The following is a 26055-nucleotide window of genomic DNA, read 5'->3' as shown; positions in this document are numbered from 1 at the left end:
ATTGTGCGTTACAGAAATGCCACAGATGCTATTTGTGGTTTGACGGGCTAGTAGTAGAAAATGATAATAATGATATTAATAACGCGATCTATCAAAAATGTAGAAGGCTCATACGAATAACTCTCACCAAAGACGATCGCAGTTCAATGGAAAATGCTATGCACTATAGTGTACACTGTATAGAAAATCTGATACTCGACGTCATCACTGACAGCAACAAAACAAAATCTTACAGTGTGTAACTCTACTACACGACAACTCACCTCGCTAAGCAACAGCGCACTTCCAGAGATATAATTTACTCGCTTGTTTAATCAGCGATTACCTCTCAACCACACCACAACAATATATAACTGGAATACCAACGTATTGATAAGTTTTAAAATTCTCCCACTTACCATAATTGTGAATACGTTTATCCCACTACGGGACAAGATGTTCAATGCCTTCTTGGTGTAATGTTTGCAGTCCCATACGGAACCGTGACTGTACACAGGCATGTACCTTTTCGTCCGAACCAAATCGACAACCACGTATGTCCATCTTCCGGCCTCCAAAACACGGAAATTGCACGGGGAGAGATCGGGACTGTATGGCGAATGTGTAATGGCTTCCCAGCGAGACTTGTACAGCGTAGTCGGAACAACCTGGGCAACATGTGGGCGGGTATTTTGTTGGCAGATCGACTACGGTGCAGAAATCTCGGTGGGAAGCCATTACACGTTCTCCGTACAGTCCCGATCTTTCTCCTTTCCACATTTTTAAGCCGTGAAGTGAATAAAGACACTCGTGGCTGTCATTTTCCTTCAGACGAACATGTACTCCTCTGGGTACAATCACGGTTCCGTAGGCAGCCGCAAACATTTTTCCATGAAGGCATTGACCATCTTCTCTCACAGTGGTATAAAAGTATTCACAATTATGACGATCTATCGGGCAACAAGAAACCTTTCGAATGGGGATCTAGTTTCCTCAGAATCGCCTGCTGCAGCCGTCCTAGCGTGTCACGTTGACCAGCAACATTCAAGAACTATCCATGGGTCAAGTGGTCAACCTGCTGTACACGCTGCATATCCCTAAAGATTGGCAATGACTTTCATCGAGCGTATCGTTGTTCATCCTCCCGATAGCTCGTTAAATGCTTGGCTTTATTCTCTTCTGAAAGTAGCTGCGACATCCAACGTGAACACTTCTTTCGATTGTCGATAGACAGTGCACTGCTAATGCAAGTATAGAATTCGTTGCAATCTGCATCACATGAATATGATCATCGGCTTGAGGCAACCCTTCGAACCGTCACGCGTTGTCATCTGAGTTGTGCATGCTTGGCTGCCCTGATTTTTATTCGTCTTGCACGTCTCTTCCGCGTTTATAAAATTCCAATGCCACTCCTGTTTTTTGTGACATAACACTCTCTTCGTAATCTCTCACTAGCTACCACAAGTGCTGCTGATATAATGTTGTTCGCTAGTTATACGGCCTATCTGTAAACTAGATGAGCGTTCTTGCTGGTGAAAGGATCATTCGGACGTGAGAATACACTAGAGCTGCCGTGGAAGCAGACTAAGGGCATTTTTCATATAGCAGTGCAGTGCAGCGTGAAGTGACAGAAGTCGAGTCTTCTCGAGTGTATTTCTTGTGATAGGTAGGATTAGTTTCATTTCTGACACCATACCTGAATTTATCTCTATATTTACTTGACATTTAAAAGATATTGGAACGTATGCTGTCGCTAAATATGTGTCTTGGTGACTACTGTTCTGTAAAATATAAATTAAAACCTTTACGGAATAGCTGTGCAGTACAGTTCCAAAAATTTCTTCAAATGGGTATATTCATTTTTGATCTCCCATCCTTATTCGGGATGATTTGATGCGCCCCGTCACGGGTCCCTGTCCTCTGACAATCTCGTAATCTCCGAGTAGCGCTTACACCCAACACCGTTGATCATTCATTGGGTATCTCTGTTCTGTGGCACAATTTTTACCTCTACCATGTGGGTTATTTTCTGAGGTCCTAACATGTCCTATCACCCTGTCCCTTCTTTTCGGATTAGAAGCTATAAAATGTATTATTTTCTGAAGAAAATACCGGCGGGGTCAGGGATTTTCTCTGCCTCGTGATGACTGGGTGTTGTGTGATGTCCTTAGGTTAGTTAGGTTTAAGTAGTTCTAAGTTCTAGGGGACTGATGACCACAGATGTTAAGTCCCATAGTGCTCAGAGCCATTTTTGAAGAAAATACACTGTACACCATTTACTTGTGTACAGATTTTTCTTGTAAGAAACAACCTTAAATACTTTTAAATAATTTCTCCATAAGGATTTAAAAAGCTTAGCGGAATCTGTCAATGCCTTTAGGAGAAGATTTTGGACATACACATTTTAAAGTTCGCCATAATTATTGATTTACATTCGTATCTTAATTTAACGTGCTTAGAGGAAAATAAATTCTCCCGGAACTTCTTTCTGGCTGAATCAATTGCGCTGCCGATTATTTAAAAAGCGCACTGTGGAGGACTTAGTGTGACGACCTGGTGGAACTCCCCGTTCCTCCGAGCGGTGTAGCTGGACGAGGGGAGAGGAGGTTGGTGTCACTCCCTTCAGTTTGCCGACACGCTACACCATGTTCCCAACCAGAGAACTCCATATGCCGATTACAATGCCGGGCCATTAGGTACATTTCTGAAATTGGGGCCCTCGTCTCCTGTCCTGTCAAAATTATGGAAACAATGTCATCGTATTCCTGCCCGAAGAGCTAATGTGTCACTTTAGGTCACTTGAGTTTTGTGTGGCCAAATACCAGCAACTTCGGTATTGATACAGCTCGGACTTTTCCAAGCCTGAGTATTTCAAATTCAAGTACTCTCTCTCTCTCTCTCTCTCTCTCTCTCTCTCTCTCTCTCTCTCTCTGCAACCGTTCATGTAAAACCTTGACTATTGTGTTCATATTTGCTAGCTGAAACGTGCTCGGCGTCTAATTTTTGTTGTGATTGACAGCTCCGGCTGGACGTGCACATTTTTCATCCAGTTGTGACAGCTTCCCTCTGTTTCACTTTCAGTAACATAACTGTGGACAGCACAAGTACAGCAGGTGTTTTTACTGACGACTCTGGCAACGTCGCCCCTGGGAATGGGTTAGATTAAATTATATACTTACATGTACAAAAGCGTAAGAATAAATATAATGTTTTCAAATTAATTTTGTACATATTTATTTTAGTTTTTCCTCCATCGTTCAGAGCATTTTTCATCGGTCTCAATGAAATAAGCTCTAGACGTTAAATTATTGCAATTAATACAATGAACGTGGTTTTTGTTTACACAAGGAAATAATTTCCGCTCAGCTGGATCACGAATTGTACGGAGTGAATGAATCCATACATAATATTAATTATCTGTTAAGATTTGATTAGCTGTGTAACGATTGAAAGGAAGGAAGAAAATGCATCCTCCAACGCCTACATTTTGAAGCTTCATTTCGAAGCACTTTTCGACCTTATAATACTGTTCTTACCGAAGCATGTAATATCTCATGACCATATTTGAGGCACTCATATTTTAATGAAACTGCTTCGTGATCGAGACTTTTCTTTTTACTGGAGGAAAGAAAATTATGAATGAAATTACTGTGGAAATGAGGGTATTGGAGATTAAAGTACAAGTTCCGGTTGGATCCAAATGGCGACGGACAGCCGGCCGGAGTGGCCGAGCGGTTCTAGGCGCTTCAGTCTGGAACCACGCGACCGCTACGGTCGCAGGTTCGAATCCAGCCTCGGGCATGGATGTGTGTGATGTCCGTAGGCTTGTTAGGTTTAAGGGGATACGGAATCGGATTTTGGGTTAAAAAATCGAATTTTTTTTTATTGGCGTATTATATTCTGCCATGTTTCCTCTTTAAAATGACGTATCATACATAGCTCTACTACAATTATAACTATTTTATTTTTATATATTTGTGAGATCGGGTATTGCGCTTTAGTTATACACGTCTCTCGTGGCTGACCATGAACTTTTTGGCAGTACCTTTAAAGTGACATGAATTCAAATATCCCGGTTTCCAGCGACTATTTATACACTAGTTGCCCGAAAATGTTTCTCTCTGGTTTCCTCAAGTTACTCTTTGACTTTGTGGCGGGACTGTTTTGTAAACAGTGTGATATAAGAAAGTAGTTGTTGTTGAGTTATTTCGTATTTAGTGCTTCATTTTTCGCAGTGAAAATGCCTAGAGCTAAAGCAAAAGTATTTAAAAAGCGTGTGAACTGGCAAAAGAAAAGAAATAATGATTCATTAGCAAAGCAAAGCAGTTCATCATCATCACTGTTGGAAAATGTGAATCCACTTATTACTGATTTGCCGAACGAACTTACACCAAATGAAAACAGTGCTTCTCATAAAAAACTAAGAGATTTGGAAGAGAAATATAATTTACTTGATAGAGGGAATGAAGTTTTTGAACTCATTGATACGAATATATTGTGTGAAGCTCTTGAAAACAGTTTGTGCTGCAAAAAATGTCATGGAAACGTTTCTCTGAAAGTAGAATCCCATGTTGGCCTGGCTGCCCAGTTTAATTTAATATGCAGTGTTTGTAAATACAGCTGTAAGTTTCCAAGTTCGGTTTCAGTAACTGTAAATAATGGATACAAGAAAACTGAACTTTATAGTGTAAATATTAGGTTAGTTTATGGATTGCGAGCAATTGGTAAGGGCAAAGCAGCTGGTGATATGCTATGTGGTGTTCTAAATCTTCCAAGTGCACCTTCAAAGTTTGAAGCTTACAATTATGTACTAGGATCTGCAGTTGAAGATGTAGCACAGAAGTCAATGCAGGTTGCTGTGGAAGAAGCAGTGGAAGAAAATGACGGCAGTCGTGACCTCACAGTGGCGTTTGATGGCACGTGGCAGAAAAGGGGCCACACCTCCAACAATGGTGTTGTAACAGCAACTAGTGTTGATACTGGCAAGGTTATTGATGTTGCAATAATGTCTAAATACTGTAGGTGCACAGGCAGGCTGAAAAATGAACACAGTGATGACTGTATTGCTAATTATTATGGTAGTAGTGGTGGCATGGAGGTTGCTGGGGTGAAGAAAATTTTTCATCGCTCTTCACAGTGGTATAATGTTCGCTATGTCAAATATCTGGGAGATGGTGACTCTAAAGCATTCAAAGAAGTTTTGGAAAGCAAACCATATGGGAACAGTGTAAATATAAGCAAACTTGAATGTATAGGACATGTGCAGAAGAGAATGGGTGCCAGGCTGAGAAGGTTAAAATCAGTTTTTGAAAGGGAAAAAACTAGATGATGGGAAAACCTTGGATGGCAGAGGAAGATTGACTGATTCCATAATAGACCACATTCAGAACTGCTATGGCCTTGCAATCAGGCAAAATACAGGCAATCTTGAAGAAATGAGGAGAGCTATATGGGCTTTATATTTCCACACCGCATCCACGGATGAGCATCCACAACATGGTTTGTGCCCCAAAGGTGAAAACAGCTGGTGTAAATACAATAGGGGACTAACAACAGGAGAGAAATACATTCACCACCACAGTCTACCATCAGCCATCATGGCAGAAATAAAGCCCATTTTCAGAGATCTGGCTGACAGAAGTCTTCTGATGAAATGTCTTCACGGAAAAACGCAGAACCCCAACGAGTGCTTGAATAGTGTGATATGGCATCGTCTCCCAAAAACAGTGTTTGTCGGAATTAATACACTACATTTTGGTGTGTATGATGCTGTGGCAACCTTCAATCTTGGAAATATAACTAAATGCCAGGTCCTTCAAAAGTTGGGTATGTGTGTTGGTTCCCGTACGGTACGTGCTATGTTCTTTTTAGATCAGCACAGACTAAGGCATGCTGATAATATAATCAAGACATTAGTGAAAAAAGCAAGACAGGTGCAGAGGGGTGCCAAAAGAAGACTTGAAGATGATTATGAAGACTGTGAAGGGGGTATTAGCTACGGATCAGGAATGTTTTAATCTTCTTTCTCCGTTTCCCGTAAGTTTACTTTTTACTTCATCTAGGAACATTATCTCAGGTACTGGTCAACCTAGAAGTCTGAAATTTTTATGACGTAGTGACATAGGTCCCTATTACATACTGAAACAACGATTTTTTAATTACTTGATTTACAAAAGACTTAGGGGTGATAGTCTAGTAAAAAGCGATGGAAAAAATTTACTTAAAAATAAATGTACAATATCTCTGTAAGAAAATACTTTGACAATAAACTGTTGTTTCAGTATTGTTGTAACATATGAATGCACATACAGTAAAATTTTTACCTCTCTGTCTCCAGTAGTTTGTGAGAAAATGTTCCCTATAGTAGGCATATATTAACATTGCGGGGATAGGTGATTCCGTATCCCCTTAAGTAGTTCTAAGTTCTAGGGGACTGATGACCTCAGAAGTCCCATAGTGCTCAGAGCCATTTTTTTGGCGACGGACATCGGGTGTTTCCTCGCCAAAGGAACCACTACGGCGATTTAGGAGACCCGGGCGAAATCTAAATGTGACTGGACACGTGGGTTTAAACACCGCTTCTCGAGAAAGCACGTCCTGTGTTTTAATCACTGTGCCACATCGTTGATTTTTTTTTCTTGTAGTTTGGTGCACTTATTCGCGCTCTTCCATTCTACAGCTCCTGTGAGATAATATAAAGGGAAAAAATCTAGCTCACTACGTTACTATCATAATGGTACAATATCTAAAAGAAACTGGAGCTTATCCGGGAGGCTAGAGAGGGGGTAGCAAGTAGTCTTGTGAAGATTGTCATGGTCACCACAACTACACAGCCTGCTGAGCATCTCCTGATTTGTCGTTGTGAGTTTACCATGATTCTCTTTTTATATTTATATTTTTTCCGAGCACAGACAGTGGTGCGATTGACGGGTAACGGAAAAGAAAGTCGCATGAACTATCCGATGTTGCGTCTCGCTAGGCAGTGAGGGAAAGAGAGATACAGTTACTTAACAGTTAGTGTTTGAAAGAAGTAAGAAATACAATATTCCTGTGTAGCGACTCGTCTTTATGATCATGGAAGGCATGTTGTAACGAAATGACTCGAAGCATGATGTGTTAAATATGTGCTGTACTAGTTTCTGTGTGTAGCACCACTGATTTCGAAATACTTGAACGACAATGCACCATTTTAAAAAATGCGTAGTTTTAAACTTTGTTTTATACAGGCCAATCCACAATGTGAATCAGTTTTATCAGTACTTATTCCGACTAACGTATGTTCCGTCATAATTTGTAGGAAACAGTTCCTTTCATTGTGTGAAATACACTATGATGGATATCATATAAGTTTGTTTTATTAATGCACATTATCAGTTTATTTTGAGTAAGAAACAGCAGTACAGAGCATGAGGGTCAAAATCATTAATGGCAGTTTTTAAAGAATACAGAAACATTGTTGGGTGTGTCATGTCTTTTCCAGTTTAATCACCAGGGCAAGAAATGAGTGTAAAAAGCGTCTTCAGTATTAACAGACCGCTTCAGCTGTATCTAGTATTTCATTTTTAGATCACTACCTCTTTCATGGCACTGAACATTTGCATAACAATAAACTAGGAAGGAATAACAAGCCTGAGACATGCAGTAATATGATAATTTTCTAAAATTATTTTAAAATTTAAATTTAAAAAAATTATTTAACTTTTACACGAAAATATTAAAATATTTATACCCACATAACTGAAACATTTGAACTGGAAAGCTCGAACTGTGTACCAAAATTCGTTGTCTGTCAGAACCAATCACCCCAACGACATACCGTGTTTTAGCGGTGTTTTGTTCTGACGGACAACGAATGTTGGTACACAGTTCCGAGCTTTTGAGCTCTAATGCTTCAATTATGTGAGTACAAATATTTTAATATTTTAACATAAGCTTTTAATAGTTTTTTTAAAAATAAATTGTATAATAATTCTAGAAAGTTATCGTTTCAGAGGATGTCTCAGGGCTGTTATTCCTTCCTGATTTATTGTCCTGAAGATAGTCACCTGAAGACGTGGCTTTTAGTACCATGAAACCGGTAGTGATCTAAAAGTAAAGGACTAAATACAGCAGAAGCTATTCGTTAATACCCAAGAAGAAGACCTATGGCTGTGGTTGTCCTACGTACAAGGATGTCTGCAGAGTGTGAAAACATATTTGAAGATTAGTACAGTATCTGGTAAACGGTTCGTATTGAGACTGTAAGTAAAGCTACGAGCAGAGTTCTGGAAAATTCATTCCAAGTGGCGCGGAGAGAGAGGCAAATATTTCTGATTTGAACTTCCGATTCCGTTATTGCATTTTTGGTAGCTTCATCCTGCGACTCTTACCAAATTGACACGTAAGTGGCCTTTGTGCGAGGTACTTGTGCAGGCGAAACTTGTACGATATTATTTCCACGTGCTTCTGATTTGAGGGCGAGATGCTAGCAATCGCGTGGAAATTTGTTTCCAGTTGCAGAGAGTCGAGCTCTTGAAATCAGAGTTAAGGGCCCAGTGAAATACAATGTGTGTGGGTTAGTAAGCGAAGGCCATTCCAGCCAGCGGAACCAGTTTGCAGATACGCTGAGGCCAGATTTATGGCGAGAGGATAGCTGAAGCACTCTCTCGGCGCTGCCGAGGACCCTGCTGTGTATCCTACCGTACTGTCGCAGTTGGACGCCCACGCGGTCATCCGCTGTTCGGCATTTGTAGCCGAATCCTCTTCACTGATGGTTTACTGAGGCTGCTTTGTAGTTTCGGTTCAGCGACGTTGTCTGTACAGAAAGGAAGAAAGACTGGCTTTTAACGTCCCGCTGATCACGATGTCGTCACCTGCTTCGATAGGGCTGGATGGGAAAGGAAATCGCCCGTATTCTATTCAAATGAACCATCCTGATATTAGTTGTAACAGATTTACGAGCACCACGGGAAACCTAAAGGAGGATTGATGGAAGGAAAGTGGAACTCTGGCATAAGGGTACGGCGGCTGTTACCCATGGCAATGACGCAGCATTATTTCGACATTTCCTGTGATTTCATAGCACAGTCTCTAAGCAGCCACGGTCTTTTTGCAGTAATAGCGCGTTACAATGCGTTTAACCGCACGTCTGACGAGTACGATGTAATATTAGGCGGTTGTTTAAATGTCATGTGACATCCGTTTCTAGACTTGTAACTCAAGCACAATATTTCTTTTAATTTTTAAATTGGTAATGTTCATATTATTGTGGTCTTCATTGTGAAGACTGGTTTGATGCACCTCTCCATACTACTCTATCCTGTGAAAGCGTTTTGTATCGGAATAACTACTACAACCTACATCTTTCTGAATCTCTTTACTGTATTCATTTCGTGGTGTCCCTCTACGATTCCCCAACCCCTCTCACTCCTCCTCCTACACACACACACACACACACACACACACACACACACACACACACACACTCTTCCCTCCAGTACTAAATTGGGGATTCTTTGATGTCTCAGAATGTTTCCTATCAAGCGATCCCTTCTTTTAGTGAAGTTGTCCCACAGATTTCTTGTTTCCTCAGTTCTATTGAGTACCTCCTCATTAGTTACGTGATCTAGCTATCTTATCTGTAGCACCACAATTCAAAAGCTTATTTTCTGTTCATGTCTAATCTGTTTATGGTCCACGTTTCGCTTCCATACAAGGCTACCCTTCAGCCACATAGCTTCAGAAAAGGCTTGCTAACACTATCTATATTCAATGTTGAGAAAAATCTCTTCTTGAGAAACTCTTTTCTTGTAATGTCCATACACTTTGTGGAAACTGACTGTACATTCGAAGTGATTTATTTTGTTGTAGATCCGTTTGAAATGACTATATAGCCCTGTTATCGGCAAGAAATTTAAAATGGATGTGTAGCTTACTCTAGGTGGGGGGGAACAGCCACGAGGACTTCATCTTAAGCCGCGCCATGAGCGGCCGCCTAACAGTTACATGTGTAGATTCTGGTTGATGACAGGGTTCAAATTCTTGCCAGAAAAGTCCGATACTATTGTGTAGTATTTCAACTGAAGCCTCAGTATTTCTCTGAAAAGGCACTGGGTAAGTTCTCTGAAGCACTTGGAGACTTGACAAAACTGCGAGTGTGGATGTCACTGTAGGAAGTAAGAATGTTAATTTTTAATTTTTCGAACTAACTGGCCGGCCGCAGTGGCCGAGTGGTGCTAGGCGCTTCAGTCTGGAACCGCGCGACCGCTACGGTCGCAGGTTCGAATCCTGCCTCGGGCACGGATGTGGGTGTTGTCATTCGGTTAATTAGGTTTAAGTAGTTCTAAGTTCTAGGGGGCTGATGACCTCAGATGTTAAGTCCCATAGTGCTCAGAGCCATTTTTTACGAACTAATTGCCCAAAACATATCCCCGCGGTTGCATTACCTTGACCTTGACCGATGTCACAAGGCCGTATCTTCTACATGAATGAAAATAGGAACTGGAGGTTAATTATAACGTGCGCAGCGAAACTTCCTCTATGTGGGTGTTGCCGTTCCATGTGGTTGCCATAGGGGTCTTCGTGGGGCAGGTTACATAGCTCATTCATTAGCCTGTGTGGGTTCGAGTAGAGAAGGCATCTTGCGTTTTCAGATCAGCAGTTCAGTTACAACTGTGCAGCGTGATTTTCGTCGGGAGTTGAGCACTGTAGTGCTCAGTGCATAGCGTAATGCGTCGTCACAGGAACCGTGCGCTCGAACGGCAACGCTGAGCGTGCCCAAGTTTCTGTCGCCGTAACGCGGGAAAGCACGCTGGGGAGTCTTCCCGAACGTGTGGAGCAATATCAGGCAGGACAGAACGTGGTTTTGAACATAGACCAATGAGATGGAACGTCTCGTCAATGAATACAGTTTCAGCTGATCTCTCGAGAATCCGTTGTTTATTGGTAGCTGCGATTTGTTTTGATAAAATGACGAGAAACGTCGTATAGATGTTTAAATAATTTTAAAATTGTAATTTGCGTCGTAATGAAGGTAATGTTTCAAGGCAAAGACACATTGAAGAACCGCGAAAAACAAATTTTTCTTTGTATGAATTGTTATAATTAAATGTCAGATATTAAAGTATCAGCGATCAAAGCCTTTAGAAGACAGTAACGTACAAGACAAAGTCGTGTGTTAAAGACGTTCAATGCAGCGTTATTAATAGAGACGTCGAATTACAAAGTGGTGTGTAATGTGTTGCAGGTTCGCGTCTCGCTACCTCCAAATTTTTTTCATCACTTTCGCGTTAACTAATAGGTACTGAGACTTCTAAAATACACACATATTGCGTAATACTCGATATTACGAGAATATACGCGCGCTTTCTCTTAGGTGTGTATCTCTCTCTCTCTCTCTCTGTCTCTCTCTCTCTCTCTCTCTCTCTGTGTGTGTGTGTGTGTGTGTGTGTGTGTTTGTGTGTGATATTGTTTCGTCTTGTATTTCACACGTTCTCAAGTTGAAGGTTTTACTAAAAGGTGAAAAACGTGAAATAATTTTTATACTTTGCGAGAGACTACAGCACATTTGTATCGCACTGTTTCTAATGGAATTTTTGTAAGGCTGGTGTCCTTAGTTACTGTACATGTTTTAACTTTCCTTTTTGCCTTGTAACATGTTCAGTGATATTATAGTTTCTATTTATATGTAATAACAGACAGAACAGCTGACTGGGGTATGGACAAGGGAGGAAATGTGCATTTTAATTTAACTGAGCTAGGAATTTTTCGACCAACCATTTCGTAAACAAACTTGGTGATTTGCGAGCCAGATGTAGTCGACAGCTGCCGCTGGAGCGCGCTGCGATGAGTATGCTACGTTCAGAAGCGCGTAGCGTATGCGCAAACCGCATCGTTTGTGAGCCCGTTGAATTCGGCACGCTCAGCACTGACGTTCGAATGCACAGTTCGTGGTGTCGATGGCTTTAGGAGCGTACGGATCTCACATTACGCCATGTGCCTTCAAGTCGTCTGATCTCGCGATATTTGATTTCTTTTTGTGGGGATTTGTGAAAGACTGCATCTATGCGGCCACACGACCACCTGGTTTGAACTGGGACGCTACTTAGCAACAGCAGGGAATTCAGTAACTGCAGACGTGCGCCGCAGAAGTATCAGACGAGTATGTGTATTCCCTGGATGCTTGTCGTGCGTCCGATGGAAGGCACATCAACATTTGAGAATTCTTAATGAAAAAATTACTCGTAAACAAGGAACAAGTACTCAGAGTTGTAATGCATGTGTGTGTCTATTAGTGCAGCGCGTCACTGTTTGTAGCTACACACACACACACACACACACACACACACACACACACACACACACAGTGACGTTGAGCAGAGTGGTGTAGTTCTGGGGGAGAGGGAGGGAGAGAGGGAGAAAGAGAGAGAGAGAGAGAGAGACTAAAATAATCGGCATGGGTCCGGTGCTGACTGCTGGGTTCGGCCGCTCGGTGTCGGTTGGCAGGCTGCCGCCAGATAAGACGCTGTCGCCGGCAGGTCACACACACTCTGTTGCCAGGCCTGCTGCCGTGTGTCTGCAGGCGCGCCACGTGCTCTGGCAGGTCCTGCCACTGTTGACCGCCTCCTCTGGTCTCGTGATCAGCTACGCTATGCCCACTACTACATCTTTTTTTGCCATCTGGGTTGGTGCAGTCCGACACGATTTCTTCTCCTATGTCAACCTCTTCATCTCACAACATATTACTTGCGGGATATGAAGGTTAGCGCCGGGACATCAATTTTCTAAAGCAGTACGACGCACAAATAATAATAATAATAACAATAATAATAATAATAATAATAATAATAATAAAAGTGCTTAGGAAATTTCCGATCGCTGTCAACTACGAAACATTTCATGCATTTCAGCAAAATGCTTTTATAGCTGGGACTACGAGTTGTGAGAAAAAAGTAATGAAACTGACAACACTGGGAGCGATCTAGCAAGGCTGGGTTGTTCTACTTGTCTTATACCGATGTTCATCCCTTCCAGGTGCTCAGTCCGAGTTCCAGCTCTGTACGTTCGTGACGGGGTTTTAGAGAATGTCATCAGTCAAGGAGTGTTTTTCTTGTGTGTTAAAATGGAACAGCGGAATTTAGAGCAACGTTACGCCATCAAGTTTTGTGTTGAACTTGGGAATCCGCTAGTGTGACCTTTCATAAATTGAAACAGGCCTTTAGGGAACACTCTTTACCAAGAGCAAGTTTTTCGCTGACGCAAATCATTTTTGAAAGGCCGATAACACGTTGAAGATCAATCTCGCTCAGAGAGAGCTTCTCGAGTTCAAAAAACGAAGAAATCGTCGAACGTGTGCATGCTCATGTGGGATCAGACCGACAACAATTAGGATGATGGGTGATACCACGCGCATCAAATTTTGACCGAAGTTTTGCATTTGCGGGAGGTTTCTGAGCTAAAAGATAATCGAACAAACGTGTGCGTTGTCTTCTCTAGAGGATTGCCAATGACCACGAATGGTTCAGTTTTGTGACCACAGATGATGAATTTTTGAGTACGAGCGTGATACAAAGCAGCAATGCGATGGCACTCGATCGAGAAAAGCTCGAATGAGCAAATCAAAGATCAAAACAATGCTTATTTGCATTTTTCACAGTAGGGGTATCAGGATACTGAATTTCTTCTTCAAGGACAAACTGCCAACCAAATGGTTTACAAAGATGTCCTTGAACCGCTGAGGAAAAGGGTGAATGGAGTGAGACCGGACACTGCAGACAAGCGCATGCTGCACCATGACAACGCCCTATGTCACGCGAGCACTCCCATCACGGAATTTCTGATCTCAGAAGACGCCCCTGCTGTTCCATAGCCCCCTACTCCCCCATTCTCACCTGATATGAGTTCTTGTGACTTTCTTCCTTTTCCCGAAATTGAAAAAAACTTAAAAGGACGTCATTTTGGGTGGGACACTGGAGAACATGCAAAAGAAAGCGACCTACATGTTAAAGGCGCTACCAGTTGAAGCCTTTTAGCGCTGCTACATGACTCCGCCGGTGTCTTTGAAGGAGACATCATTGTTGTTGGAACGAAATAAAAACTTTGGTATATGATAAAAGGTCTCATTACTTTTCTCACACACCTCAGAAGCACTGCGAAGACGAGAATTTGGTTTGTAATTTGCTTAACATTGATTTGTCGTATTTAAATTTCTGTTTGTTGTCTTGTACTGTGTGAGCCATAAGCCAGCTGTCAAAAATGCGTTGGTACAATAATACTGAACAAATGAAGGAATTACGTATCTGCGACATGCTAAGTAGGTTGCTGAGTTAACAGTGAAGGACTTTTTAGTCTTCTGTTTATATCTTTTGCTTTTTATTCGGTGGTGGTAGTTATCATTAGTCATCGGTAATAGATTGGGATATTAACTCTTTTTATGACTTGAAAGACTGACAAATATATGGATCGTAAGACCCGTTTCTGTGTGTGAAGGAATATTTAAGCTTGTGAAATTCGAGAAGTGCTGTTCCGTGGACCTCGGAAAGGCCACACACTATAAACAGAGCTTCATGAAACAGAACTGACATTATTTTAGCGAAAGGTCTGCGATTAGTAGCTAATATTATCGGACGAATTCTTAAGGATATAGATTCTATTCGTCACAGTTTACAGGTGCGAAAGTAGACCTTCGACTATGGTAGCAATGGAAACAAAAGTGAAGAACCAAATGAACTTTGAGCGTAACTTACGATGTGCTATGGCGGACACAAAATCAAATAAAAAAAAGTTATTGCTAGAAATAAGCAGAATCAGGCACCCCATTGACCCACTGTACTTCGGTTTTGTGAAAAACGTAGGAAACGTGGGAGTTGCCATAGTTTTAGCGTTAACCAAATACTATAAACGGTCTGTGACTTAAAAAAAATGGGTGTGTAAATCTCTTAGAGAATAATGTTTCATTAGGTCCTACACTTCGTTCACGATATTGGATGACATCTGAGTTCGTTCAGGGGAACCACTGGATAAGGGCATAAATTTTAGGCGATGCGAGGTGCAATAACGAAGAACGGTAGTGCCGTATTTGACTGCACGATTCGGAAAATACTACGAAATTCTGCAGCGGTAGAGCCCGCAATTTATTTCAAACCTATACATTCAAACGTCATCCGTTGTACACTCTCTGATCAAAAATGTCCAGACACCCCTAAGTAATGCGGAACTGACCACTAGAAGTCACTAGAGGCGGTCTCGCCAGTAGAACAGGAGGCAGGGAGTACTGTGTTGTCAGTAGAGAAGCGGTAACAGTAGAATGAGTCGATCAGAAGAGTTCAGTGACTTCATTGGATGTCAGATTATCATAAAATTCATCAGGGATATTGACCATTCTAAAGCTGCCCAAGTCGACTGTTGCTGGCGTGATTGCGAAAGGGAAATGCAAAGGAACAGTCGGAACTGAACAAAACCCAGGCAGACCTCATGTAGTGACGAACAGGCACCGTCAAGCATTGCGGATCGTGGTTGTATATGTGCAACAAGTCAACGGAAGAAATCACCCGCTAATTCCAAAGTGCTGCCAGTAGTCCAGCTAGCACAGTGTCCGTAGGGAGTTACTCGTAAAAAGAATGGGGCACAGTGGTCCAACAGCTCCTCATAAGCCACAAATTTTGTAGTTAATGCTAAGCGACGCCATATTGGATGACTGGAAACAAGTGAAGAACACGCTATACCCTGTGGTAACCCCATGGAATGGTTTGGATCTGGCTAATGCGTGGAAAACCTTACCTGCCAATATGTGTAAAGCCAACAGTGAAGTTCGGAAAAAATCGTATTACAGTATATGGGTATTTTTCGTGGTTATGGTATTGCTCCCTTACTGCACATAAGAAAAAGCTAAATGCGGAATGATATGAACGTATTTACAGCATTGTGTACTCCGTACAGTAGAGAAACAGTTAGGCGAAGAAGATTGTATCACCATGCCAATACACCATGCCATAAAGCAGCATCTGTGAGGTAATGGTTTGTTGACAATAATTTTCCTGGCCTGCCAAGAGTCCCGACCTGAACTCAATGGAACACCTTTGGGATGAATTAAAACGTCGACTTCATTCAGACCGCATTGTCCAACATCACTACCTTCTCTGGTTTTGGCTCTAGACGAAGAATGGGCTCCCATTGCGCCACAGACATTTGGACACCTCATTGAAAGTGTCTTTCATTCTCCAACAATGTTCGAGCCGTCAAAAAGGCGAAAGGTGGACACAGACCATATTAGCGTCCACTAATAGGTGTCCTGATACCTTTGATCAGATAGTTCATGTTCGTTTCGCGAACCTTATTGCAGACTGTACAGAGAAGCTTCACTCAGTCAGGTAAGCAAACAAGTGAGCCGGACGGTCGATGTTTGACGGGTTAGTCATGAGAAATTGTAACGATGTGTGGAGGTGAAACAAGCCGTAGACCTTGCTTGAGCAACTAATATGCTGAGCACTCGAATGGGAAACGGTTGCAGTTGCGAAGGAGAGAAATGATGTGTTTCTGGCGTCAAAAGCATTCCTCTCCACACTCGCTCTTTCTGAAACCAATGCACTCCTCAGGTCGCGACAGTTGTCCTTTCTAGTAAGCAGACTGCTTTGCCATAAATTCTAATTGAGACTCTCACGGGTGGAGGCAATTTACTCTCTCAGCCATCTGGGTGCACGAATGGCATTTTCTGAGGAATGGTGGAGTGTCAAAAGTGATTGCAGTAGCTGGAGCTGAAGTAATTGCAGTCTTGCTAATTTACGTCCTTTAGCACATCAGGAAAATGGTGGCGCAGTTACTTGGGGATAATCTTGTTACCTGATTCCTCGGATTAATGTCGTTAACTGAGGAGGAACTGTTTCAGCTTCCCTGTCTGCCACAACGTAACTTGTTATTGGGTATTGGAGGAAAGCAGCGACAGCTCTACGTGGAGGGCTCTTCAACTTTGCGGGCAGCTCTACGTGGAGTGCTCTACCATTCTGCGAGAGTGCACATCGTGGCGAAGCATGCAGAAACGCCAAACTATGCTTGAACGTCATTGTCTGCTCGGAATATTACAGTAGAAATTCACTCACTGTTTGCAGAGTCTAAAGACCAGCATCATGGAACCATCAGAAGCTGTTGTAATAAATATTTATTCACAGGCATCTAGTTTGGTCAGGCAACACAACATAAAGTTTGAGTAAGGGTCCTTGGCGTTAAATGCATTATTACATCTGGAACTAAAAGCAAGTACTATTTGACGCCAAGGATTGGGTTGGGTTGTTTGGGGGAAGAGACCAAACAGCGAGGTCATCAGTCTCATGGGATTAGGGAAGGACGGGGAAGGAAATAGGCCGTGCCCTTTCAAAGGAACCATCCCGGCATTTGCCTGGAGCGATTTAGGGAAATCACGGAAAACCTTAATCAGGATGGCCGGACGAGGGATTGAACCGTCGTCCTCCCGAATGACTCCAGGGAAACTTCTTTAAGCTTGATGTGTTATTTATATGTAAGTGACTTGAAGATGGTCACCTGACTGAAACTAGTTGTCTGTGAACGAATATTCATTTATAAGTTGGTGGTTTCATGGTGCCAGTCTTTAAATACATTATGCTGCACTGTCTACAGAAAATATCTGTAAAGTACTTCACAGAAAATACGTATCTGCGATAGGATTACCTGTTTTACGCGTTTTTGTTGCAGTACGCAACATGATAATCTTTTGATGGGTTTAGGTAGTTATTTGTTCTTCAGATAGGGATGAACGAAAACGTGGAAGCGAATCCGTAGTAGTATCACAGTCACAGCTGTCTGTTACTGCCTTCGTCACCCCATGCGAAGAGATCTAGCGAGATAGCGCTTTGGGGTAACCCACTGGAGTCGCATTCGGCAGAGCCTAGTTTAAAATCCGCCGTCCAACCACCCAGATTTATTTTATTTTCCTACCTTGGGTCGCACAACTAGAATCATTACTGATTTCGACTTCTCAGCAACTTGTCATCACATGGTTCGAACGCGTTACATAGTCCGAGTTTTTGTAAGGCGCAATCAGACCATCCGATGGTGACTTGCTGAGAAGTCGAAACCAGTAATGATACTAAGTGTGTGATCCGAGACAGAAACAGAAGAGTCGAATTCCGCTACAAGACGATCTCTGTGTGGAACAGGATGCATAGTTTGTATTTAAGATTTAGATTTCCCAAGTTGCATTAAATCGCTATAGGACATCGCTAAATTCCTTCCCCATTTTCCGCAATCCGAGTTTGTACTCCGTCTCTCAATGACATCGACACGCCTCGAGACTGTAATCTTTGCATAGGCAGTCCCGTCTGCTTTGTATGAAGGAACAAATAGACGTCAGAAGAAATGGTGTTCGATTTTTCCTTCGCAAGCGCGAAGGTAAGTCTTGAGATTAGCAGCGTTGCAGGTCTAATTTGGGGCTGCTAAATGATGCCTTCTGCCTGCCTCTTCCCGTGAGGAGTGTCAATAGTGCATTGACTCTTAAAATGCTTTCTCACATTCATTCGTATCAGCAGCGCGGTTCTTCAGTATGACAGAGTCTGTGTTTCCGCGTGCGTTAAAAGCCGCGCGGGGTGACCACGAGGCGTTTCATTTTACACCAGAGTGCTGTCAGTTCCGTAGCGGAGTGGTCAGCACGGCTGGCCATGCAGGGGGCCGAGTTCGATTCCCGGCTGGGTCCGTCATTTTATCCACTTGAGGACTGAGTTTTGGACTGTCCCCATCATCACTGATGCGCAAGTCGCCGCAGTGGGGTCAAGTAAAAAGACTTGCACTGGGCTGCCGAACTACACCAGATGAGGTCTTTGGGCCAAAATGCCATAAGATCATTTCGTACCAGAGTACTTCTACGAGAGTCACTTGAACTCATTGGTCAGAAATTATGCTGGGAGGACCACCATCCTTTTCCGGCGTTTCCTGACTTCCATGTATTTTCTGTTTGCTGGAGAATTCCACGAAGAAACGGATGGAGTCGCAATGGGCGCTTCACTCTCGCCATTGGTTGCGGATTTGTTTATGGAACACATCCAGGAAGAAGTCCTGAAATCATCCAAATGGAAATTCACGTGCTTTTTCCGCAATGTGGACGACATGTTCGTCATCTGACCCCATGAAAAGGACAAACTCCATGGTTTATTTGCACGGCTGAACTCTATTCATCCTAACATCAAATTCATTATTGAGACCAAGGCAGAAGGAAGACTACCATTCCTGAATGTCATGGTCAGGAGAAGAGCTGGTGGCACCCTGGGCCACGGTACGTATCGGAAGAAAACGCTCACTGACCTGTTTTACATGTAGACAGCAGCCACAACCCTGCGCAAGGGAAGTAGGTATTATAACCTCTAATGCAAGGCTCGCGCCGTATCAGATGCAGCGGGAACTCTGACACCACAGAACTGTGTTCCGAAAAATCTGTTACCGGAATTGCGCCTTCCGTCCCACCACTACAGTACAACCTGTGGGACGGATGAAATCGCGGAGAAAAAGGCAGCCTTTTTACCTTACACCAGCGCAAAATCGGGAAAAAATCGGGCACATACTGAAAAAGTACCGAATATCTGCCTTTGGCCACCCAATAAAACACGGGTGTTGTTGGGGAGCGTCAAAGATGACCACGGTTTACGAAGGACGGGGTAAATCAGATTGCGTACCAGTGTGTGAGGACATATACAGGGTGTTAAACATGTAGTATAAAATGCGAAGTAGTTGAGATGTTTAATGACAGTATGTTTATACAAGTATGGTAACTTCAAATTTTTTTCTTTTAGAAACCTAATACATCACGATATACGCACAATTAGTGGCGCGACAGACATATAATCTGTATCCCGCTTCTCTCATAGTTGCAGCATTGTGAGCGTAACATTTGCGATAACTGCGTGAATGCGATGACACAGATCTGGTAGATCACGAACTGGTGTCTGGAACATTGATTCTTGATAAACCCCCCACAGAAAAATATTAAGTGGCGTAGTGTCTGGGCATCTAGGGGGTCAAGCAATCGATGGACTACCTCTTCAAATCCACCGATCTGGAAACTCATGATCCAAGAATCCACTTACAGTATTCGCAGAATTGCATGGTGCTCCATCTTGTTGAAAGATCACATCACGAGAAAGCTGTGACACAGCATACAGTTCCAACAAGCCTACGTATGTTGGCACATTGACTGTAGGTTCGGCAAAGAAGTGTGGGCCCATAATCCTGTCCTTTAACAGTCTACACCACATTCAGTTTCGGAGAGTCACGTTCGCGCTCTTTTCAGTACGTGGGGAGGGGTCAGTTCTTCATATGCGGCTGTTGTGCATGATTACCGCGCCGAAAATGTAGAATGTAGCCTCGTCCGCGACGCAGATGTCATCGAGGAATGCCTCGTTTTCATCCATTTTTGCTATCTCTGCGAATTCCTCCCGTCACGGCCTCTCATCAAGGTCGATTTTGTGACGAATCTGCACCTTGTACGCCCATAGGCGCATCCTTTTATGGACGACATCTTGTGCTGTCGAATGAGGTAACTGTAATTGCCTACTTGCTTGTCGGATGGACTTACGAGGAGGTCTCCGCTGAAAGGACGTACGGATCAATTCAGCCGTAGCTTCTGGCTGCGTGCTTGGCGTGGTGGCCCGACATTGAGAGCAAACTCCCAGTTGCCCGCAACCGGTTATCCGATTTCTAGATTGTTACGTAAGTGAGAACATCGTCAGTTGGCCACAGTCCACACCACACCGAAACGACGCTGTGCCAGTGTAACAGACTTAAGCTCGCGGGAGAAAGCACACCCAACACCTGCTGTGAGCCCGCATGGCTTCTAAAGCGCGTTTTTGAACAGAGCAGTCACTCGGATGCACGCGCGGTACCGACTGCCGCAAGCAAACCGCCAATAAATATCTCAATTACGACTCAGGTTATTACATTTTTTATTATTATATGTTTAACCCCTTACACCCTATGTTGGACAAACAAAGCGCACCATCTAAGCTCGATGTCAAGAGCTCCAACGGCACAGTCGGCTAATATATCCCAACAAATCGGGTGCCAGTGTAACAGACTTAAGCTCCTCGAGAGAAAGCACACACAACACTTGCTGAGAGTCCGCATGGCTTCTAAAGCGAGACTCACGCGACGGATTACGAACGTACCACGATTTTAAGCACGAACTTCCAAACATTGTGGCAGCGTCTAGGGGAGGGATGGAGAGGCATCGAAATACGCTCCAGGGACAATTTTATCAACCGGGTATAATCTCATCAAGGCTTGGAAATCACCACAGAGTCTAATGAAGAAGACAATCAGCAAACACAGGGCGGACGGAGTAACCATATCCACACCACCGCAACCAGTGCACACTGCCGGCGTCGGTGACTTGTCTGATCACAGAAATACTGTGACCATTGGACACTGTGAACCGGCAGTACATCCGTGGTCTGTCCGATTGACCACAGGGGTTTGGCGAATGCATGTCACGCTGCGTCTGCTAAGGGAAATCGACTAGTGTACGTGCCCTTACATTTCCTCACCTCTTGTGGCCTAGAGAACGTCACTGGCAGTCGCTAGCTAAAGATAGCAAACATTTCCGCGCCTCTTGTGGCCTGAAGTACGTCACTGACAGTTGCTAGTTAAAGATAGCAATCATAGCGGCCGGGCGGAGAAGTACTAACCCCCATCCCCGCTGTAACAGCAGAGCGAAGGCTGGTGTGTGGCCTACATACGGCCGCACCTTCCGGTGATTTGCCCGCATTGAGGAGCTCTGGGCCGTCTCGTAATGGCGACTGATTGCGGGAGGCCGTCATGTTTACGAAGTGACCGCGGCGCACCCGACCCGTCGGCAGAATTGCCCCTCATCTTCGCAGGAGACCGCTGGCAGGATACACGCACTACCTCAAGCTTGTGCGATCTCTGTCTCCCCCAGGAGACGTGCCTGTGGGTGGTCAATTTGTTCATCTGAGATGGATGACTCGTTCCGCAATATGCCAGTAGCAAGAAGTGACTGTGCCCTGCTTCTGACTGTCTGAAAATTAAATGTTCTATTTAACCCACTTGGTTCGCGCGTGTTTGTGTGTGTGTGTGTATGATGTTGTTGTTAAGTGACGCACGACAAAGTCTTATTTACATTTCAAAATAGAGGGTGTTTCAAAATGAACATGCCGGTTTTAAGGCGTTGTAGCATTTATTATTTTCAACTTATAATTGTAAATAATACACCAAATGAAAGAGGAACTCAAACAGTTTTTTTTTTGTATACCGGTGCGCAATGGGAAGAGTATGGAATGACAGAGAGTGACTGAAAAACGTGTTTAACGAGTGCGAGTCTTTCACGCTTAGCCCCCAGAAATATCCCCGCGGTAAGTTTATGGGCCTTTCTTTTTGGGTGAATCAACTGTAACTGATGTGTCTTATCTTGATGTGCTATGGCCCGTGCCTCAATGGGAAGAAGCTGAACAGCACATCTTTATTTGGGAGCAAGGTGGTGCGCCGCCTCACTGGCGTAACTCAGTACGCGACTGGTTAAACGACGTTGTACCCGACCGGTGGACTGGGCGCAAGGGGCCGCTTGACTCAGCATTTTATTCGTGACCTCCACGTTCACACACTATCTGACGCGATCATGTGTGTGTGCCCCCGATACCAGCTGATCTACCCGACTTTAGAAACAGTGTTATTGCAACAGTTACACCTGACACATTGATCCTGGTTTCGGAACAACTCGCCTATCGACTCGATGTGTGATCGGTGTTCACAGTGAATAACTGTAATAAAAACTGTTTGTGTTTCTCTTTCATTTGGTGTATTATTTATAATTGTAAGGTGAATGTAATATGTGCTACTAAGCCTTAAAACCTGTATATTCATTTTGAAACAGCCGGTATTATAAAAAGGAATTTAGACATTTTCACACTGTACAAACAGCTTTTGTTGAATCAAGCACCCGCACATTTTAGGTAGGGTGAGAATGTTGATCAGACAAGAATTTCTGTAGGCCAAAGAAGATGAGACGCTGTCAGTATTACGGAAGGACACATTCTGACTGAAACTTTTGAGACTGTTACGTTAATTATCTTTTGACGTGGCCCTTTTTGCTCAAGAGTCAATACTAACATTTTGGGACGGCACCTCTTGCCACATACGTACAGATCTTATTATTAATTGGTAAGGCTTCAATAGATAGGAAATACTAAGGGGGCGGTACGTTGTCCGCCAGCCACCAAATACTGGTCGTTAAAAGTCGGCAGGGTTCGGAACACTTCGTGTCGACTGTTCTCTATTTCAGATCGCTGCCACCCTCAGCGACTCCACAGTTATGGACATAGTAATTGCCTAACGAAGTTTTGTTGTGTTCTGTGTGTGAGAGGATGATTAATTGATTAATAACAGTGACTGTACTTAAAGTAAACGCATTATGCTTTGTGAGACACGATCACAGATGTATACTAAATGTTTTAAATGTCATTTTTTTTCGTAATCGTTGTGTTACATTACAAAAGCCCTAATAAATTTCAAATTTCTAGCTTCAAATATGTACCACGTTTGACAGTGACCGTGTCTATAACGAACACTCGCGAATCCACGTTCGTCCCGTTTGAAATTTATACCGTAGCAGCTGGTCGGTACGAATAACACACGCACGTGAGTTGTCAGTGCTGGAAGACAGACAATAAAACATTACCCCCTCTCACACACGCTAACCCCAAAGTGGCCCTCTGCTTCTAAGGAAGCGGCCAGCTGTACTTACGTCATGGCGGAAATAAGCAGTGTCCGTTCCAAGTACTACTGTCTCTGTGTTCTCGTTTGTTACTGAAGTAGGAAATTGCACTCATAAGAAGCTCTTAACCTTAGGTGGCGCTTCAGGATTCAGTTGTTGGCTGCCGGCCGGTGTAGCCGAGCGGTTCTAGGCGCTACAGTCTGGAACCGCGCGACCGCTACGGTCGCAGGTTCGAATCCTGCCTCGGGCATGGATGTGTGTGATGTCCTTAGGTTAGTTAGGTTTAATTAGTTCTTAGTTCTAGGGGACTGATGACCTCAGAAGTTAGGTCCCATAGTGCTCAGAGCCATTTGAACCATTTGAGCCAGTTGTTGGCTGCTGGATGCATATTAGCACATTATTAAAAAATACAGCTGAGAACCGCGAGCCACACGAAACTTGATTCGGGCCGCAGTTTCACGACCACTGCCGTATAGCATACAGTGCTATCTTGTGGTTGGGCTATGAGACGCGCCGTGAAGTCAGTGTGCTGTTTCCGACAGCAATATTGTTTTAGCTGCGGGTTTCTCGACCATCAAAGGAAGCCGCTACGCTCTGCCGACCGTTTTGTAATAAGAACATCCCTTCACATTTTACCGAGGTATGGGTCTGGCTATGCGCATAGTACTCTACGTAGGCGTGTGCAAACGTTATTTATTTTTACCTTTTTTATTTATTCTTTTAATTTTTACCTTTTCTATTCTTTCTAGACATTACTGCAGCAAATGATTAAAATTATTGTCTTATTTTATGAATTTTAATTTCTGACACAATTTATTATAAGAAAGCCATAGATTTTAAAGTTCTAAATTCCCCGACTCGTTATAAATTCTTATAATGTCTTTTGACCTTTTGTCAGGATTTCTGTATGTTTTTCTTCTTTTTTGAAAAGGCAGGGCAATGGAATCTCTTTTAATTGAAGATACAGCATATACTGAAACTTCCTGGCAGATTAAAACTGTGTGCCCGACCGAGACTCGAACTCGTCCCGAGTTCGAGTCTCGGTCGGGCACACAGTTTTAATCTGCCAGGAAGTTTCATATCAGCGCACACTCCGCTGCAGAGTGAAAATCTCATTCTGGTGACAGCATATACTGCTTCTCCTTCAGCTTACTTATCAGGAAGTATACGTTGGCATGTTTCTGATTTACGGTACTGCAAAGTTTAGTTTCCTATGCGAACCTTGGACAGCATTCGCTGTCCTCTGTTACTCGTTAAAAACATTCCATATTTCCATTGGTATTCTAGGGTTTCCCATCAGCTCTTGTGTTTTCTTCCGCAGTCATTGGTTAAGTGAAAATTGCAGGAGGAAAGCAATGTTTCGGGCAACACTATTTTCATAGCTTTATTGTAGCCATTTCAGATTAGCGCTGCAGTTTTCGGTGACCACCCAGGCATCTAATTTTTCAATCCAGAAAAAGTATTTCATGTTTTTTTGACTTTTGCCTGAGAACAAAGCAAATAGAACAGGAAATATCTACATCTCTTCTGTTTGGAATTTTATGGTAATCTTCTGTGGGACCAAACTGCTGAGGTCATCGGTCCCTAGACACTATTTAATCTAACTTAAACTAAGGACAGGTGTGCAGTTGTTTGAATTATTTCGAACGACTGTCAAATGTCCCGTCCATAAGGACACCTCCATTTTCACACACGATTTTTTCGCTTCTGCACAACCAGATAGCAGGATTCTTTTGTCAGGAACAGACCCATCGTCATTTTTTTTTTTTTAAAAAACCTGTATTACCTTGCTTTGATTTCAAAATATTTTCGCATCTCAGAACCAGTACCAGAAACTCCTTGCTTTACACAATGCAGTCTTGGAGTGACTATAGTTGCCATATTTGCGACAAAATGTAAACTATTTCCTTTCAGATCTTGAAATTCTTCTTCGAAAATTTGGATTGAGTTGAGTTGTTTGCGGGAAGAGACCAAACAGTGAGGTCATCGGTCTCTTCGGATCAGGGAGGGACGGGGAAGGAAGTCGGCCGTACCCTTTCGAAGGAACCATCCCGGCATTTGCCTGGAGCGATTTAGGGAAATCACGGAAAACCTAAATCAGGGTGGCCGGACGCAGGATTGAACCGTCCGTGACATAGCGCCTCAAACCGCGCGGCCACTCCGCGCGGCGACTTCAACGAAACTTGCAGAAAAGAAAAAGCGTAATGTCCAGCCCTCTCTACTGTAATTGATGCAAATGTTATTGTTTTGAACGTCCTGTTGCCCCCCTCACGTTTTGAACCGCACGATCAAAAAAGTTGATAAACTGCTCTTTCCCCTCTTCTATACAGTGTGACGTCACTTATGCATGAAGTGTCCTGAAATGAGTGTTGCTT

At 43.2% G+C, this 26055-nt stretch overlaps 1 protein-coding gene across 3 annotated transcripts in view; it reads left to right on the top strand.

Annotated features, from left to right (window-relative positions):
- Positions 1-26055, top strand: part of LOC124613966 — a 520281-nt gene that overhangs the window by 297857 nt on the left and 196369 nt on the right. The window lies entirely within an intron of this gene.

Source organism: Schistocerca americana, chromosome 4, assembly GCF_021461395.2.
Source record: "Schistocerca americana isolate TAMUIC-IGC-003095 chromosome 4, iqSchAmer2.1, whole genome shotgun sequence".
In the NCBI taxonomy this organism is placed as follows: domain Eukaryota; kingdom Metazoa; phylum Arthropoda; class Insecta; order Orthoptera; family Acrididae; genus Schistocerca; species Schistocerca americana.
This window is presented reverse-complemented; position numbering and strand designations above follow the sequence as displayed.